The 4,845-nt window shown below is 51.2% G+C and overlaps 1 non-coding gene across 1 annotated transcript; it reads right to left on the bottom strand.

Annotated features, from left to right (window-relative positions):
- Nucleotides 1-1,928: 1,928 nt before the first annotated feature.
- LOC113464048 (small subunit ribosomal RNA) lies at nt 1,929-3,867 on the bottom strand. Its single transcript, XR_003388875.1, has one exon. It is a non-coding gene; the product is annotated as a small subunit ribosomal RNA (ribosomal RNA).
- Between the last annotated feature and the right edge of the window lie 978 nt (nt 3,868-4,845).

The raw sequence follows: 4,845 nt of genomic DNA, 5'->3' as shown, positions 1-4,845 counted from the left end.
CGTGACGCGTCCCTTTCGTTCGAACGTCTCCGAGAGGTGTATTAACATTTTATGTAATATTCCGCGGTGGTGAGAAAAACGGATGCGTACTGCTGGCACACACTCTCGGCTCGGGTAAAACGAGCAAGTGGTTCGAGAGAGTTCGATGGAACTTCGTGTGGAACGGTCGCCTCGAAGCGGTCTTTTCATATCGTTCGACTTTTGTTATTAGACCCTCGACGACGAGGCGTCGTCGTTCCACTTTCTTCGAGAAAGTTCCCTCCGAACCGAGAGAGGACCGGTACGCATCGCGCACGTTCGACGTTCTCACCACGTCGCGCTCGTTCGATCAGTGTGTCTCCGCACGTACCAAACAACAACAATATATATATCAAGCGTAGAGCGACGCGAGCCGAAAGTTCGACGAGTCGCACGCACACGTCTGGTTCGAAGTGCGTTTCAGTTTGTTCCGTTCCAGGTTACCCGAATCCACGCGCGCCAGGCGCACGTGGGTTTCGTCCCAAAATTCGGACACGTTGGATCGGAGAGCTCGCGCGCTCGATCGGATTTTGGCGAAGGGTGAATCGCGCGGAACGCGCTCCGGGCTCTCGTACCGAAGGGGACCAGGCGGGTGTGTTGTCGTTTGTCGAACACGTCATCGTCGACTCGAAGAGAATGAAGGACCTTCGCGCGAGTCGAGTGTGTTTTTCGTTCGATTTCGCTCGGCGAGGTTTTCGTTCGATCTCCATTAGTTAGTCTCTTCTCGATCGACTCGGTTCTCTCAAGGACTCCGCACAGTTCGATGATCACACCTTGGCACGGGCGTGTAGAGTACTACACACGACGCCTCGGATACGCGCTCCCTTCTTGTTCGAGCGATCCACGGCTTCGCGTCGTTCGATTTCCGACCGACGCGCGGCTGCTGCTGCTCCGATACCTGGATCGACGTGAAAGAGACTCGGGGGCTCTCGATCAAATGGCTAACGCTAACGAGAGGACGCGAGGGACGAGAGCGAGCAACGGGCGCTGGGCAGAGTTGTCAGACGGCGACGAGCGTCGCGCGAGCGACGCGGCGACTCGATCTTCTCTCTGTACACCTCGCCGACACGGGGCATTCCTGCGTAAACGTATAACTGACATTTCGTTCGAGTTTCCAACAACACACATATATTTTTCATCGAGAGACGGGGGCACGCTTTTTGGTACAAGTGTTAGGTCAGATACCAGTACGGTGTCCATATATAATATTTATCCACTCATCGCTCTCTCTTGGACGACCGTTTTTTTCGATTCGTGCGATGCCTCCTCGTCAGCTCTCATAATATATTTTTATACGTTACGCATTCTCCATCCCGACGTCGAGCGAGGAAGAAGACGAGCGCGCCGACGTACGCGAGCCGATCGTTGATCGTCGCCGGTCTGTTCGTTCGATCTCTCCCCACACGGATCCGCTGTGCTACTGCTGCTCTGTCTCACTCAGCGTCTCTCTTTTAATTTCTATCTTCTCTCTGTACGTCGAGAGTTCTAGCGTTCGAGCGCGTTCGCCAGAGTTTCTAGGCGTTCGAGCGATCGAGAGCCTATCGTATAATCATTATTATTACTATTATAACGATAAAGTCTCTCTCGTCTGTGCGTTCGAACGGCCGAGAGTGTACGTCGCGTGTTCTCTCGGCCGTTAGGGGAGACGGTGGTTGTCAACAACAACAACGACGACAACGACGACCGGCCGACGGACGGGAGTAAACCGTGGTCGGTTTACTCCTGCGCGTGAGCCGAAGGCGCGGCCGTGTGTCGCGCTGTGTGTNTGCGCTTCTGCTCTCGTCTCCCCGGCGTTCGAAGTTCGGTTTTGGTGTTTGTTACTCCGCGTTGACTTACGCCATACGGACATGTTCGAGAATCAACGTTTTTCAACGTGTATATATATATCTTTTACGATCGACAAAGATCGTTAATGATCCTTCCGCAGGTTCACCTACGGAAACCTTGTTACGACTTTTACTTCCTCTAAATAATCAAGTTTGGTCATCTTCCCGATAACATCGGCAATGCCGAGACATTGGCCGCGCACCAGTCCGAAGACCTCACTAAATCATTCAATCGGTAGTAGCGACGGGCGGTGTGTACAAAGGGCAGGGACGTAATCAACGCGAGCTTATGACTCGCGCTTACTGGGAATTCCTCGTTCATGGGGAACAATTGCAAGCCCCAATCCCTAGCACGAAGGAGGTTCAGCGGGTTACCCGGGCCTTTCGGCCAGGGAAAACACGCTGATTCCTTCAGTGTAGCGCGCGTGCGGCCCAGAACATCTAAGGGCATCACAGACCTGTTATTGCTCAATCTCGTGCGGCTAGAAGCCGCCTGTCCCTCTAAGAAGATTTGTTTGTACGTTGGTAGTAAAAACCCCGCGACCGAAGCCGGGGGCCTTCGAGATACCATAAGTTACGTCTATTTAGCAGGCTAGAGTCTCGTTCGTTATCGGAATTAACCAGACAAATCGCTCCACCAACTAAGAACGGCCATGCACCACCACCCACCGAATCAAGAAAGAGCTATCAATCTGTCAATCCTTCCGGTGTCTGGGCCTGGTGAGGTTTCCCGTGTTGAGTCAAATTAAGCCGCAGGCTCCACTCCTGGTGGTGCCCTTCCGTCAATTCCTTTAAGTTTCAGCTTTGCAACCATACTTCCCCCGGAACCCAAAAGCTTTGGTTTCCCGGAAGCTGCCCGCCGAGTCATCGGAGGAACTTCGGCGGATCGCTAGCTGGCATCGTTTATGGTTAGAACTAGGGCGGTATCTGATCGCCTTCGAACCTCTAACTTTCGTTCTTGATTAATGAAAACATTTTTGGCAAATGCTTTCGCTTTAGTCCGTCTTGCGACGATCCAAGAATTTCACCTCTAACGTCGCAATACGAATGCCCCCATCTGTCCCTATTAATCATTACCTCGGGGTTCCGAAAACCAACAAAATAGAACCGAGGTCCTATTCCATTATTCCATGCACAGAGTATTCAGGCGAGAGTAGCCTGCTTTGAGCACTCTAATTTGTTCAAAGTAAACGTACCGGCCCACCTCGACACTCAATGAAGAGCACCGCGATGGGTAAATTAAATTGGACCGCGCCCGGCCCGAAAACCGAGCGCTAAGCCCACCGGTAGGACGTACCACATAATGCCAGTTAAACACCGCGAGCGGTGAACCGACACTGTGACACACAGATTCAACTACGAGCTTTTTAACCGCAACAACTTTAATATACGCTATTGGAGCTGGAATTACCGCGGCTGCTGGCACCAGACTTGCCCTCCAATTGGTCCTCGTTAAAGGATTTAAAGTGTACTCATTCCGATTACGGGGCCTCGGATGAGTCCCGTATCGTTATTTTTCGTCACTACCTCCCCGTGCCGGGAGTGGGTAATTTGCGCGCCTGCTGCCTTCCTTGGATGTGGTAGCTGTTTCTCAGGCTCCCTCTCCGGAATCGAACCCTGATTCCCCGTTACCCGTTACAACCATGGTAGGCGCAGAACCTACCATCGACAGTTGATAAGGCAGACATTTGAAAGATTCGTCGCCGGTGCTAGAAGACCGTGCGATCAGCGTCAAGGTTATTCAGAGTCACCAAAGCAAACGATGGACGAACGGCGCGAACCGCCCGCCACCGATTGGTTTTGATCTAATAAAAGCATTCCTCCCATCTCTGGTCGGAATTCTGGTTTGCATGTATTAGCTCTAGAATTACCACAGTTATCCAAGTAAATATGGGTACAATCTAAGAAACCATAACTGATTTAATGAGCCATTCGCGGTTTCACCTTAGTTCGGTATGTACTGAGACATGCATGGCTTAATCTTTGAGACAAGCATATGACTACTGGCAGGATCAACCAGGGAGTTGAGCGAAGAGAGAGAGAACTGTGTTCTCACTACTCTCGACACAACTCTCGTTCGATTATTGTATAACATAGTTTCGTCGTCGTCGGCTCCGCGGACGTTGAAGAGACCGATCGACGCGTTTTTCCCATTTATTAAAACACAACACACACACGTTCGTATCACGGCACGCTCACGGCATGTCCGTCGAACGATACGCGAACGACGCGCGAGCTCTTGGTCCGTAAACCGTGTATATACGCTTTCCACAGACTTTGCGTATGCCATTTTCGAGATTTCACGCGTTTACGGTTGCCAAGACGCGCCGCCGTCGCCGCGCCGTCGGCGAAAGGCCTCGCCCCGACCGATCACTCGTCCACATGTTCGACACAAAAGTTTTCTCTCGTTCGCCTGGACGAACGGTTTTTGTAAATTCGTTCAAAAGATCATCACTTCGACAACGATCATATCTGACAGTAAAGTTAGATAGACTCGTTCGAAATTCGTAAAGTCTCGTGTTAAAGAGACTTCACGGTTCTCTATCTATTTGCCTGGCCTTCTCTCTTCGCGACCGAACCGTGCCAAAGGAACGCCCGGGGAGCGTTCGTTCGACTTGGACACGTCCGATCGCGCCACAAGGGTTGTCAGCACTGTTGACAGTGCACAAAATGCGACATTCGTTAAATATTCTCCGAACGCTCGGTGCTTACTTTCGTGAACGTAAAGTTCTAGTCTTAAAGTCGATGCTCAGTGAGTACAAGTACGCATAATACACAAAATACTTACCGTAATACTTACCTGAATACTTACCGGGTAAGTATTACGGTAACCGTAACCTCCGGTTATACTTACCGGATAAATAACCTATAGCCGAAGGCGCTGCCGTGTGTCGCGCTGTGTGTGCTTCTGCTCTCGTCTCCCCGGAAATCAACCTGGAAAGTGGAATTGTAGGGTATATTTGAGGATATACTTATAGTCCCTCTCGAGGTACCTTCGGCT

This window comes from Ceratina calcarata, unplaced genomic scaffold, assembly GCF_001652005.2.
Source record: "Ceratina calcarata isolate Rehan_Ccalc_2016 unplaced genomic scaffold, ASM165200v1 scaffold240.2, whole genome shotgun sequence".
In the NCBI taxonomy this organism is placed as follows: Eukaryota; Metazoa; Arthropoda; class Insecta; order Hymenoptera; family Apidae; genus Ceratina; species Ceratina calcarata.
Note: the sequence above shows the minus strand (reverse complement) of the source record. Positions and strands in the feature narration are given on the sequence as shown.